The sequence below is a fragment of the Ascaphus truei genome, chromosome 4 (genome assembly GCF_040206685.1).
Source record: "Ascaphus truei isolate aAscTru1 chromosome 4, aAscTru1.hap1, whole genome shotgun sequence".
NCBI lineage: Eukaryota > Metazoa > Chordata > Amphibia > Anura > Ascaphidae > Ascaphus > Ascaphus truei.
Genome location: NC_134486.1, coordinates 113,444,200 through 113,459,126, shown reverse-complemented (window position 1 = coordinate 113,459,126; position 14,927 = coordinate 113,444,200). Strand labels below are relative to the sequence as shown.

The window sequence follows — 14,927 nt, the reverse complement described above, 5'->3', positions numbered from 1 at the left end:
TCTCTAAGCATAAATATTGTATGAATCCTTCTAAAATACTGCACGGTGCAAATAGCTTCCCCTCACTCCATTTAAATTAATTTTGAATTGAATTTTATAAAGCCACTTCAGCCAGAGGACCGTTGCTGGATCCTATAGGAGCAAAGACCTGCAGATATGATGCAGACAATATTGTCCAGCACTACACGGGTTAAGACAGCTTCCCATTAAGGATCTGCTCACAATCCCAAGGCATCTTGTAGCTGTCTGTGTGTGTAGCAGCAGTGCCCTTGTCTTGACTGAAGCCCAGTTAATTAACGCTGAGTCTGCCCCCATCCAATGCTGGCTCCTCCTCTGCTCAGCATGCCAAGCTGTGCTTGAAACAGGCATCCCACCTCTCCAAGAAGCTTATTACCTGCAGCCTCCCCACTCCAGCAGACATCCCACCCGAACACCCAGCTTTGTTCTGCATAGGTGATTTGCTAATCCCCCCTCTCACATTCCCTATAAAATCCCTGGAGCCTCACATAAAATAAACCACCAGCAACAGATTAATTGTAATGAATTAATGGGCATTAGCTCTTCCACCTTCCCTCCCCCTAAACACACATCTTGGCAGATCAAGCAGAGGAGTCATCTGGAAGCCGTCTGGGGAGGTGGCCTGAAGGACTGTCACAGGTGCTGTGTACTGTAGATGCTGTTGCTGTGTCTGAGGGTCACGCAGAAGGGAGGTGTCTGAAGGAAGCAGCTGCCCTCCTTCCTCTAGCTTTTAACACTGATGCCTTTTTTTTACTGCTGCCAGACAGGGAAAAGCTGTTGGTGGTGATGAGCTTGGAGATCCAATTGTGCTAAATCCACGTTTTAAAGGGGAATAGAGATCTGGACAACAGAAGCAGAAGGTGCATGTGGTGAGATAAGAAAACCAGGCTGAAGAAAGAGACATTTCCAGACAGCGCCCAGAGATCTGTAAGTCGATCTGAAACCATCTGCATGTTTTGTGTGCACCTCCTCCAGTTCCGCGTTAGATCATAGGCAGAGAATTGCTTAAACGTAGGGAGAACAAGCCCTTTGTATTGTTCTGATCAAGTATATCTTTACCTAATATTACTGCTATGTACTAATATTTCATATCATTATCACTACATCATATATTATCGTTAGTAAATCCTAATTTCCTAAGGAATGTTTTATTTAACTAGTGCTCTGTTAATTTTTCGGCATATGATATAACTACTCCATTCTGCATTCTTGTTCTTAATATGTTGATATTCATTTTCAGAAATATTGCATTTAACTGTACCTGCTTTGCAGTATAGTGTACTATGTACTGAAATATATACATTCATACACAAACCTTTTGTATTTGAAAAATGCCAAATGAATGAAAATAGGTCTGATAAAAACCGAATACATGATATTCAAGCTGCAATGTATTTTTTAACAAAAAATTGGAGACCTTTTGCATGGCAACTCCTCTATCTTCGAGCTACTGTAAGGGGTTAGTTCGCTGTTTGGCTAGGGTGGGTTCAGGGTCTCTCGCATGCATGAAATGATCTTGTGGATGTGGCTGAGATGACACAGCGATTCGTGTACTGCAGATGTTGTAATGATTTGTTTAATTAGAGAGCCTGTGCTGGACAGAAATAGAAAGCAGCGGATCAGTCTCCTTGGCAGAGTGTGAGCTAATCAAATCCAGTGCTCCACTAACTGGTTGCTTTGGATTCATTTGATTACTACTATACACTATATCTGTGTAATGTCCATTTAACACTGCAAAATGTATTACTGCAGTGTATTATTGTTTCGAGAATTCAACTGATAATAATACAATGGAGGGGTGAAATACATTGTGCTTGAACATTGCTGATCACTTACAGTATATGTGGTGACCAATAGACTGCAATGGAAAGAAGCAGAATCAGAGAATGATCTGCAGACTGATTGGAAAATATGGGGGATGCTGCAATGTGTTTTGCAATGCAGAGCTTTTTGATATACAGAGATGTCCGCATCACTGCAGCTACATGTTCATGTATTGTTTTTTTAAATAAAGCTCTGAGTGGTGATTTTCACCAGGTAGGCCAACATGTATACAAATGTTAATATTGTACTGAAAGATGGGCTCATACTGTATATACATGATCATGATTTTACTATATATATATATATATAGGTGATTGGTACTGTGTTGGGCTATATAGTAGACAAAAATAAAGGCTTTTGTAATTAAATAGATGTAAAAGTAATGCATGTATTGACTCCCTGATGTCTAAAAGATTACAAGGTTTAAGGACAATTCAAGTCCCCTTCAGGCATGCTACTGTGATTTTACTATGTATGTATATCTTTATATGGCGCTATCCATGTACATAGCGCTTCACAGCAGCAATACACATCACAATAATTTAACACAAGTGGGAACAAGTGCTTTAGGACATAAAAGTAACACTAGGAAAAGGAGTCCCTGCCACAAGGAGCTTACAATCTAAGTGGGAAGTAGGGAGAACATGGAGACGGGGTCAAGGTCGGTGCATATGACATGTGTCATAGTGATTTCAGTTGGTGCTTTGGATTTCAACATATTAAAATAAGTGTGAATGTTCTTGATTGTCCTTGGTGAGTCTGGGGTAGATGAGTGCACGATAGATAATTATGTATTTCCTTTATTTTATTAGGAGATAGGTGTGTGTTTTTAAGTTCACTGAAGTGCTAGCTGTCATTTTAGCCCTGAAGAAATGTAAGTTTGTCATAAATTGTGATACTTTTTTTTTTAATTGAGTAATAAGAGATTTTTCATAGGTTCAATTATAGTGTACAGATCTTTTTGACACCTCACAGCTCTTTTGGTATAATTCCAATACATAGATGATACATGAAGGTGTATTTATTTCTTCAGTGCTAAAAAGGGAGGAATAGGTGTGTGTATTCTTAGTTAACGTAAAGTAGAGGGTGGGGATTAGGAATAATGTCTGTAATTTAGGTGAGTGTGGTAATTTGCATGTTCACGCCCATCACGTGGCTATATACAGTTTTTAAACGTGAGGAGTCTGGCATAGTACTGTATTGGGGAACCTGTGCAAGAGATGAACCAAAAAAAAGGGGGGCGTTCCCAGCACTCAATGAATTCGAAGAGATCATGAATATGCCAATTGATAGTTTTTAATGTGTAAGTAAATATATATTGCAATGTACACAAATGCACAATGTGCGTGAAGTATAAACAGTGTAGAGAAAAAGGTCAAATGACAATAGAAAATGTATTCACAGTAATGCGAGACCATCAAACTCTATACGGTCTATAAAACAACACTAGGGAAGGGGAAGACAAAGGTTATACGGGAATAAGGGGGTAATGTTTCTTTATGGGGCGGGGGTTAGCACTTTCTAGTTGAGTGCTGGGAACTCCCCCCCCCCCCCCCCCTCACCCCCAGTGCTGAAACGGGGATATTCATAAAAGCTGGCCTGTTGGCGGCTCTTGAGGACTGAGTTTGGAGACCCCTGACTTAGAGTGCTGTCTATCCTCCAGACTTTTTGTGCGAGACATGGATGCATTATTATTGTGTTTTTCTGTCATGAGAAGAAAGGGATGTAGGTAGAATGAGAGAAGTTGTTTGGATCTAATTTAACTAGAGGTAGCGGGATATAAGTGCTCATGGATTTTTTTTATATATATATATATGTATATATATTGGAAGAATTGGGATTGTTATGCATGTGTGCTCATGATCTCTCCTTGAAGGAAATGCTCATGAAGGAGCTTGCTGTCAATTTTGTAGAAAACTGTAATGTGTGAATGTGTGTGTTATCACTAAAAGTAGGGCAATAGTAACGTGCACTTGTGTGAAATTGTTAACTTGTGATGGTAAACTGTAATAGTGATGTAGAGTTGTGTGCATTATAAATAGAGACTGGTAGTTATAAGACAGTTGTTATTATCATCTTGGCTTGAGATGTATGTCTCGTATTATTGTGGTGAACCTTTGATGTTCTATGTTTATATGATCACACCTGTGCCGGGGGGGGGGGGGGGGGCTTGCCTGCATACAATAAAGTATAACATGACATAATGCCTCTGAGATTGTTGGACCTGTTCTGTTGACTGATATCACATGCCATTATACGGCATGTTTTGATTTTATATCAAAAGCACGCATCAGCATAAAACTGAAAAATCTACAATATTATGCAATTTATCACTATATCTAGAACCTGCAACGTGTCTTCCCAAATCTCAAGCCAGCCAAAGTACAGAATTAGATGAGACTACTGTATTGTTCAGTAAACACTGGGCATTGCACAGTTATGGCAGGATTTCCTTGTGGATATTGTTTAAATTAAACAACATCCTGGGAAAAAAACTGCGGTGAATGGGAAGTAAGGCTGACGCGTCAGACCAGACCAGTGACAATGGCCTCACATTTACATCCTTCCTGAAGTAAAATGTATCATGCAAGGCTTGGATTTTCTGTGTCTCCACATACTCTAAATTAGTTAGGCTGTGCTTTTTTCTATTGAACATGATACATTTTAGTATTGTATTAACTGAACATGTAGGGTAAATATATATAGTAGTACTATATTTTGGTGTAGGCTTTCCTCCTTTCAATTTTTTTTTAATTCGATATTTTACACACATCAGTGAGAAATCGGTACTTTTCTCTTTTGGAAAATATTGATGCCATATACAGTACATCTTTTACTGTGGTTGAACAGTGCAATCTTGGAACTGCTGCTGCATTCTTCGCATACGATTGAACCTCTGACAAACTTTCTATACTGTATATTCTCAAACGTTTGTTTTGGTCTAACACTTTTGGGCATAAATGTATAAAGCAAATTTTTTTTTTCCATGAAATTTACACACTGTACCATATAATTTGCAACTTGACAGCACACTGGTACCACACTACTGTATATACTGTATTTCCCTTGTATGGAATTCTATTTAGAGCATCCCATTCTGCATTAGGCCTCGGGCATGGTCAGCGCTTACGCTCTGACCCGTGCTGAGGCGTGCTGGTGCTTACCAGTGAGCCCCTACAGCCGCAATGAGAGCGGCTTTGGTAGGGGCTCGCCTATGCTTCCGCAAGCGTGCAGAAGCGTAGGTGTTATACAACATTTAGATTTGGCACTCGCCGGAGCGCAGGGCCGGTCACGTGAGCGGTTCGCCCAATGAGGGCGAACCACCTCCGTGACGTCACTGGCCCGCCTCCGGGCGGCGCGCGATCTAAGGCCAGGGAAAGCACCCGCTTTCCCTCAGCCTCTGCGCGCCTCAGCAAGCAATCAGGAACCATGGACGCAGCCTTACTCCGCTATTTCATTATTTTACCTTATTCTTTAAAAAGCCTAAACATTTTCATATCAGGCGACTATCGGTGGTGACTACGTGTGGTGCACTGTTACCTGTAGGCTCACAGGCGGCCTGACCCTCTGCTGCAGGGAGCCTAGGTGTACCTGGTTCATTTAGTGACAGCGCCTCCACCTGTGAGCGATCCTAACAATACTGGATAACCCCGTCCCAGGACCCAATACAAGAAATGCGCACAATGGTATAGATAACAGATTTTACTGACCACATATATGATTATACCACAACATGTATAACTTAGGTCTCGCACAGTCGTAACTCCACAGTGCTCCCAACCACCTTGTCCACACTCTGGTGGTCTACCCAAAAGTACTGAGGTGCCCTGGGCACCTAACCACCCAGTGTCCACAGGAGCCAACCCACCCAATGTGTGTGACAGAGCTGCCCACAGAAAGTGTTAAGTTGGTGCACTTGTAGATCGGGTGTGATACATGCCGAGTGAAGAGAAACCATCTGGTCCCACGCCGTCTGCCTCCATGTGGGGTGGTATCCAGGTGGAGGGTCCCAACTTTATAAGTCTCCAGCCTTGCGGGGGTGGTCTGGTCCCAGACCAACGGCTGCTTCTGCTGCGCGGCGTCTTCAGCTGTGTCCCTGACACTGATCAGTTAATGGGGCAGTGTCCCTGTCTAAGGCCGCACGTATAGTGCCCGCGACCGGGGACGAGTGACGTCGCCACTAGCGAAAGTTAAATTTCGCTTTGCGGCGGTGTCGCGGGTGTACTGGCATTTGATTGGTTCAGGGGCTGTCACATGAGGCGACAGCCCTTGAAAAATGAAATATTGACAGCTTCCAAAGTTCGCAAGTGTATTTGTTTTTGGACAGCGTCGCCCGTCGCAGGCACTATAGGCACGGCCTAAGGGGCATGTCCCTGTAGCAGCCACAAACTTACCGGGGAGTCGGAGCCTAGCTGGGGCCTAACAGGGGGTCTCTGGCCTAGTGCAGGGGCCACAGACACCTTACCCTTCAGTGTCCCAGCTCCGACTGACTCGTGGTGCAGGCGCACCAAATGTATCCACTCTCGTGCAGGGGAAAAGCTGTGCTGGCCGCCCCTGTGTATTCTGGGGCATTTAGTTCCCCTGCGGACCTTCTGTAATGGCCGCCGATCTATCTAGGCTCTGCGCATGTGCATGGTTGGCTGCGCATTTGCGCGCATTCCAAAAAGGCAGCGTCCCACCGCGGAGCCACCGGTGCGCTCCCTGCACACTGCCCGCACCTCCTCTACCTAACCGGTGGGTCCACCGCTGATGGCGACCCACACGTACCACAGTTCCCCCGCTGCAACGGAAGTAAGGGGTAGCCAGGGGGGAGCCCAGAGGGAGATATGGCTACATCCTCCTTCTGGTGAAAAAACCAACGTCCCCGCTTGGGAACGACAACCATCAACACAACACAGTTATATAATAAACATGTATTGAGGCATGTACAACTTAACACATTGTTATGACACTACATCAGGTTATACATCTAGCTGAACATGACAATTAGCAGTCTAACAGCAAAATAAAATCTCTGAGATTCGTAGTGGGGTGCCCCTAATGAATCATAGGCTACCCGGTGGGGAGTGTACCTTACACGTTGGCTTCTGCGAAGTTCTTCTGAAACTCCCTCTGGGGAGTAGTAATCGTACGCTTGAGGCTCAGGTTCTCTCAGTGGGAGTAGAACAGTCTCTGGTGGGTATAAAACAAGGACTTTTGGGGTCCAGAGGAGGGCTCATTGGAACCACCGGAGTAGGTGTATGCGCCCTGGGCCCATTACTCGTTGCTCCTTCGGGCGGTGCCCCTTGATTTAGGTCTGTCGTACTAGAGGGTCCTTCCATCGGATCCTCGGTTATTTTAGTTACTGTCTCTGAATTCTCTTCAGCTTCCTCTGGCTCACCAGCAAATGGTGTGGCCTCCTATTTCTGGATACAACAATAAACAAAGTCCAGAGCAACATCCAATGTGACAAAAATACACAGTGAAATATCTCTCTATATCTCTTGAAAATGGGTCATTTAGTTAACTCTTTGGCCAAAGCGTTTAAGCCAGTCAGGGCATGACCAAATTCGCAGGTCCTAACTGAAAACTGGGGGGTTTCTTAGAGCTTGCTGGGTATCTGTGTGTTTTATAAACTCTATTTCTGGATCATCATCCCCCACTTGCGGGATAGGCAGGAAATGGTTGCGGTGACAGACCTTTACCCAGCCATCCGCGTCTCTTATGCGGGAGGCTCGGCATCTGAGATTCTGCTTCAAAGACTCCGTCGTGCCAATGGTTGGCCAGTTTGTGTTTGCCGGGGATCCCTAGATTACGGAGGAGAGCGGGGTCTAGAGTACAAATTTCCATATGGCGGACCTTTATGGTCGTAGCGTCTTTTGTTACCGGCATTCAGATGAGTGGATGCTTTCTCCGCTAATTGGTAGGCTCGTTGCAGGCTTTCTCTGAGCCGCTGTACGTACTTGAAGTGCGTCCTGTTGGGTACCCTGTTGGTAGATACCCTCAGACGTATATCCACAGGAAGCCGTGCTTCTCGCCCGAACATTAAGAAGTATGTAGTGAATCCCGTACATTCGTGGCGGGTGCAGTTGTTATAGACGTGCACCAAGGATTCCACATGCTTACACCACTCATTCTTCTGAGAACCCTTTAGGGTGCCGAGAATGTAGAGGAGGGTCCGGTTGAACGATCTCCGGAGCATCTCCCTATAGATGGTACGGGGTCGTTCGGGACTTGGTGACGTTCAGTAGCTTCAGCAACTCCCGGATGAGGTTACTTTCAAAGTCCTGGCCTTGATCCGAATGTAGGCGATTGGGTAGTCCATAATGTATGAAGTACGATTCCCACAATATCTTGGCCACCATAATGGCCTTCTGGTCTTTGGTTGAAAAGGCTTGGGCATAACGGGTGTAGTGGTCTGTGATCATTAGTACATTGCAGATGCCTCAGGCATCTGGTTCAATTCCCAAGTCCATGCATACGAGGTCCAGGGGACCTGAGCTCTTCAGGTGAACCATTGGAGCGGCTCTGGTAGGGAGTGTCTTTCGTTGGATGCACCGTGAGCATCAGCGGCAATGGTGTTCTACAGACTTTCATCCTAGGCCAGAAGAACTGGTCTTGTCCACTCCAAGATGTAGTGTAGTTGTAACGCCTGTATGCCTGCAGACCTGGCCAGTCCCCAGTACTGAGGTGGGTAAGGGTATAACACGCACCCGCAGCAGTGAGGGTGTGTTAAGATGCGTTGCCGGGCCTGGTGAGAAAAGGGTTAACGATATACTTGCTGAGTCCGGAGTGCCAGAAGGAGGGTTAATGTCCAAGAACCTAGGGTCAGGGGCAGGAGAAAGCAGCGTAGTGAGGTCCAAAGCAGAGTCCAGGGGTAGAGAGGTACACGTAGTCAAACCGAGCTGAGATCAATCCAAGGGTATCCAAACAGGGGCAGGGACAGGCACATGAGCTGCAACAGAGAACAGAGCTTGGCATAGACACTGCACATAGGAGCCACAGAGAAGCTATGCTGAGCGACGACGGAGAGGGCAGACTGGGGTTATAAAGGAAGGAGGGCCAATGGTAGCAAGGGGTGGAGCGGAGGCCTGTCTGGGTAATCTCAGGGATAGGTCCAGGTGAGCAGGGAGGGAGACAGGGGTGTGATTCCTGGTTATGGCCTGCAGCCGATAGGGGGCGGTGCCAGCAGCGCGGAAGGGCTGGTAAGAGGATCGAGTGCGCGCACCCTCTGTAAGGCTGCCGTGCGCGCACTCTGGTCGTGTGCGTGCGGATGCGGCGTGCGCCGCGGAGGAACGGCTCAGCATGCGACGGGCAAGAGGCTGAGGGAGCGGGGAACCGGGGCAGAGAGCCGCCCTGGGGCCAGAGGTGACGGGGACCCGCTGAGAGGCGCGTGTCCCCTGATCCGTTACAGTAGTGATCGTTGGACCATGTGCTGTTCCTGGGTAGAACCAGCTGCCTTCTATCCGGGTGATTATGGTATTGAACCACCCGATAGAGGAGACCCTTGTCGGTTTTTTTATTGTTTTTAAATTGGTCCATTTCACGCATTAGTATTGCGACCGTGTCGCTGGGAGCATGCTTCATCAGGGAGGGCTTGTTTTGATGGAGGCCTGGCGGATAGCTCCAGCCACTGGATCCTTTGTATTGCACAGATCATTCCAGGTGATGATCTTGTCTGGGGTGATATTCATTCCATCTGGGTGGCAATAGGCGGCAGGGGTAGCCTTTGATTGACATCCCAATGGAGTCTGCGACCCTCTGTTCTGTGACGGCTACTCTGTCTTCCACGATGGCTGAGGTCAAGCACATAGCCCTGGTCCAGGGATTTCTTCCCAGAGGTTGTCGTCTGGTGTGGTACTCAGTCCCGGTCTTCTGGATAGAGCATCGGCTCCGATGTTCAGGTGCTCCCAACCACCTTGTCCACATCCTGGTAAGGTCTACCCCAAAGTGCTGAGATGCCCCGGGCACCTGACCACCCAGTGTCCACAGGAGCCAACCCACCCAATGTGTGTGACAGAGCTGCTCAGAAAGTGTTAAGTTGGTGCACTTGAAGATGGGGTGTGATACCTGCCGACTGCTCCGGTACTCGGTACCACCGACTGAAGAGAAACAGTCTGGTCCGCCTCCACATGGGGTGGTACCCAGCTGGAGGGTCCCACCTTGATGAGTCACTCTAGCCTTGCGGCGGTGGTCTGATCTCAGACCACAGGCCACTTCTGCTGAGCGGCATCTTCAGTTGTGTCCTGACACTGATCAGCTAATGGGGCAATGTCCCTGTCTTAAGGGGCCTGTCCCTGTAGCAGCCACAAACTTACAGGGGAGTTGGAGCCTAGCTGGGGCCTAATAGGGGTCTCTAGCCTAGTGCAGGGGCCACAGACACCCGCACATACACCCTTACCCTTCAGTGTCCCAGCTCCGACTGAATCGTGGTGCAGGTGCGCCAAATGTATCCACTCTCATGCAGAGAGAAGGCTGCAGCCCTATTGGCTGTGCTGGCTCACATACCTGGCAACCCCTGTGCATTCAGGGGCATATAGTTCCCCTGCGGACCTGCTCCTGTAATGGCCGCCGCTCTATCCAGGCTCTGGCATTTCAAAATGACGGCACCCTATCGGTGTGCCATCCTGGAGCGCTACCTGCACCTCTCTACCTAATCGGCGGGTCTGCTGCGGACCCTGGTGGTGCCCGCACATACCGCAGTTCCTTTGCTGCTGTGGAGTTAAGTGTAGCCAAGGGGGGAGCCTAGAGGCGGACATGGCTACACATGGTATAGTAGAGGTGGTTGAAAAAAGGCATGTGTCCATCAAATTCAACCTGTGCTAAATTTGGATGACTGATACTTTATCCTATATTTGTACTTGCAGTATATTGATCCAGAGGAAGGCAAACAAAAAAACTCAGTGACATGTAATCTAATATTTCATAAGGGGAAAAATAAATTCCTTCCTGACACCAAATATTGGCAATCGAATGACTCCCTGGATCAACATTCTTCCCATGCAGCACTTATCACCTGAGATCAGACTCCAAAAGACTGTTCATGGTCCCAAGGCTCAACAAAGTATCCGGCCGTTCCTCCTTCTCTTACCGTGCACCCCAAAACTGGAACAACCTACCGGAGACTCTCACATCCACCACCAGTTTAAGTTTTTTCAAATCTAAGGCTGTCTCACATTTTAATCTGGTCTGTAACTGTTTCATACACCCATAATATATATTTTCTTTAACTGTGCATGCAATGTCTTGTATATAATGTATACCCTGTTCATTTATGTAACAGTATTTGTAACCATGTATTATTTGTCTTAACTCTCTGCCCAGGACATACTTGAAAACGAGAGGTAACTCTCAATGTATTACTTCCTGGTAAAATATTTTATAAATAAATAAAATGCTTACTTATTTGGTATATCCCTGTATTCCTTTCCTTTCTAAAAAGATGTCTAGCACTTTTTTTAACAAATCTATTGTATCTGCCATCACAGTCTCCATGTGTAATGAATTCCACATTTTTAACTGCCCTTAGTGTAAAGAACCCTTTCCTTTGTTGTGGTAAAATCCCCTTTCCTCCAACCTGAAGATATGACCCTGTGTCACTTGTACTGCCCTTGGGATGAATAGTTCTTTTGAAAGTTTGTATTGTCCACAAATATATTTGTATATAGTTATCATATCCTCTCTAAGATGCCTTTTCCCCCCCTAATGTAAACAAATCTCATTTAGCTAGCCTCTCCTCATAAGTCCGATTTTCCACCCCTTTATTAATTTGGTGGCTCTTCTCTGCACTTCTAGTTCCATAATGTGTTTTTGTTTTTTTATCGAGTGGTGCCCAAATATAAACTCCATATTCAAGGTATGATCTTTCTGATGGTCTATAGACAATACTTATGTTTACTTCCCTTCCATCCGTTCCCTCTTTAATGCAAGATACTGTAAGATCTTATTTGCCTTTGCAGCTACTGCATGACCTTGGGCACTATTGCTAAGCCTGCTGTCTACAAGCACTCCTAAATCCTTCTCCATCAAGGATTCTCCTACTTATTCCCCTTTTCATTTGTACTGTAAGTCGTCTGTTAATTCTTATTTCCCAAATGCATAACTTTACATTTATCTGTATTAAACCTCAACTGCTATTTACCTGCCCAAGGTTGTACTGCCCTTAGGCAGTACAAACCTATCCAAATAGAAATCCTTCTGGAGAGAAATTACATCCTGCTCTGATTCTACCTTACACCATTTAATGTCATCAGCAAAGATGGAGACTTTGCTCTCTATGCCAACCTCAAGGTCATTAATAAACAAGTTAAAAAGCAGGGGTCCTAGTACCGATCCTTGAGGTACGCCACTCACAACTTCAGCCCAACCTGAAAAAGTTCCATTTATTACAACTCTATGTTTTCTATCCTTCAACCAGTTTTCAATCCAGGTGCAAATGTTTTTACCGAGTCCAATTTTGCTTTATTTTGTACACTAACCTCTTGTGTGGAACCGTATCGAAAGCCTTTGCAAAATCTAAGTAGACCACATCAACTGCATTACCCGGGTCTAAATTCCTTCTTGCCTCCTCAAAGAAACTAATAAGGTTAGTTTGGCAGGACCTATCCTTCATAAATACATGCTGACTGTTACTAATTATTTTGTTTCCCATTAGGTATTCCTGTTTATTATCCCATACTAAATCTTCAAGTGGCTTCTCCACTATTGATGTTAGGTTGTAGATCTGTAATCCCCCGGCTGTGATCTAGCTCCCTTTTTTTTTAAATATTGGCACCACGTCTACTTTACGCCAGTCTTGTGGTACTGAGCCTGTGGTTATGGAGTCCTTGAGAAAGACCAGTCATTGGTTGAAACGCGTGGGACGTTTTATACTGTTCACTTTTGTATGCTGCAATAAAGATTTTTCACTTTTTTTTTCTACATTGGGACCAAGATTTTTCATTTTATTTGATCAAGCAAGTGATCAGGATCAGTTTGGGAGTGCCATGGAGCCTGTCTCTTTATGTGCCTCCGGTTATTAAAACCTGTCTTTCTAAAATATAAAGTCTTTTGTTGACCCCATGTAATATGGGTTTTGTTAAGTTATTTCTAAAGAGACTATGTTATAATCACTGTTTCCCAAATGTTCCCGGACTTGAATATTTGTTATTACTTCTACATTGTTTGTTTGATATTGCCAAATCCAGTATTGCCCCTCTCCTGTTTAGTTCATCAATAATTTGGGTCATGTAATTGTCTTTAAGCACCCTCAAAACCCTGTTTCCTTTAGTTGTAAAGCTAATCTCATTGCCCCAGTCGGTCTGTTTAGCTAAAATTACCCATTATGCAAATATGACCTAGTTTTTGATGCCTTCTCCATTTCAAAAGTTTCTTGGCTTCCTCTATCTCACAGATATTTGGTGGATTATAGCATATCCCTACAAACTTTGTCTTTGTACTTATACCTCCACTGCTAAGTTATATCCACAAGGTCTCCACATTTTCATAATTTCCTTCATAAACATCTTAGAAGGGAAGAATAGGATTTAGGTTTTAGATCCGGTTTAACATATACAGTAAGGCCCCACACATTCATCAGGTTCTGTTCCAGGCCCCTGCCGAAAAGCGGATTTTTTTTTTTTTGTGCAGAGCGCACCAATGCTATGTCTACTGGCGATTTTGCTATCTCTCTTCCTTCCTGTGCCGTCCCACAATGCAGCATTCGCGGACTCTGAGGTCCCTTCTGCACATGCGTGAAAAAAATTACTTCAGTCAGGAAACAGTACCCCCGTATTGGCGGATCGCCGAGAAGCGGGGGCCCTACTGTACTGTAAACCTACTCCACTTACTCTTCTATTTGCTCAATCCTTCCAAAAAAGGGAATAACCCTGTAAATTAACTGGCCAGTCATGAGTTTCATCCCACCATGTTTCAGTAACGCCTATGATACCATACTGCATCATAACTTATCATAACTTATAGTTATTAATTCAAGTTCCCACATTTTTATCTGGCAGGCCTTTTGTATTAGCAAGCATGCATTTAATTTAATTTTTTTTTTCCAGTCTGTACTATTATCTTATCTGCTCCTGCCTTTCCACTCCAATTGTATTTAGTCTTTGGGAGTTTTCTGGTATCTGTATTATGGGTGTCTGTCTGCTTGCCAAACTCCCACTTGCCCCCATTTTGCCTCCATGACCCATAGTGATTTCCCCATTCCTATCTACTGTATTCTGTTTAGTTCATTATCTGTCTCTTTTTCCTCCTCCCTTCTTCTTTAAAATATCTTCCAACCGTTTTAACATCCTCATCTCTTCCCCCCCTCTACATTGTTATATACTGTCTGTAATAGTGGGTGTGTTACTGTTTATGTAGAAGGACATTTTACCATTGAAGCTGTTATAAATATGTAGGGTTTTTAGAGATGTTGTAAACCCTTTCATGGGATTTACAATGCTTTCCACTGACGGGGAAAGGGTTAAAGTGTGTATATAAGGGCAAGCTGTTTTATGCAGTGCTCTATTTGAAATTAACATATACATTATTTGGCAGCTTACTTCATTGCATCATAAATTACAGATGTACAATGTTTATATTTAAAATAGTCTATTTATTTATTTTTAGTCCAGTCAAACCAAGGGGAGATTAGAAGTCCAGTTCAATCCTTTCAGTACAATTGGGTCTGCTGGGCACTGAACAGGCAGCTGAAGTATAGTATTTCCACTTTTGAAACAAGAATGTTCTTACTATTTGCATGCATTAATACAAAGCAGCTTATGATCATCAAACCCTTCCAACAAAATGTTTTAAAATGCCCATGCTGAAACATACCGGTAAATTCGTAATGATTTGTACTTGCACATCCACACTTCTAAAGCCTCCTGTTTATGGGAGAGATGCCCTCTTCTCTCCAAAAAGTGTCATTGTCACAGTAAATTCATGCACATGGCATTAACGACAGCAAAGAATTTTTACCCAACGGTCCTTTTTTGAAAGTTGTGGATTACTTCATGGTAGTCCAACACCTGGCATTTGTTAGTATTTTAAAAACCAAGAGCAAAAGGAGCTTGCTAAATCATTCCATGTACAGCTACTATATATGGAAATTTCACTGGTCATGCTTCAGC

At 44.5% G+C, this 14,927-nt stretch overlaps 1 protein-coding gene across 2 annotated transcripts in view; it reads left to right on the top strand.

Moving 5' to 3' along the window:
* Positions 1-368: 368 nt before the first annotated feature.
* Positions 369-14,927, top strand: part of CDC42EP3 (CDC42 effector protein 3) — a 29,326-nt gene continuing 14,767 nt past the window's right edge. Inside the window, exons 1-2 of one of the 2 annotated variants that reach the window (XM_075596475.1) lie at positions 369-657; positions 782-945. The gene's annotated coding sequence lies outside the window, so the exon portion shown is untranslated. The remainder of the gene's footprint in view (positions 658-781; positions 946-14,927) is intronic. The other variant, XM_075596476.1, reaches the window with a different exon arrangement.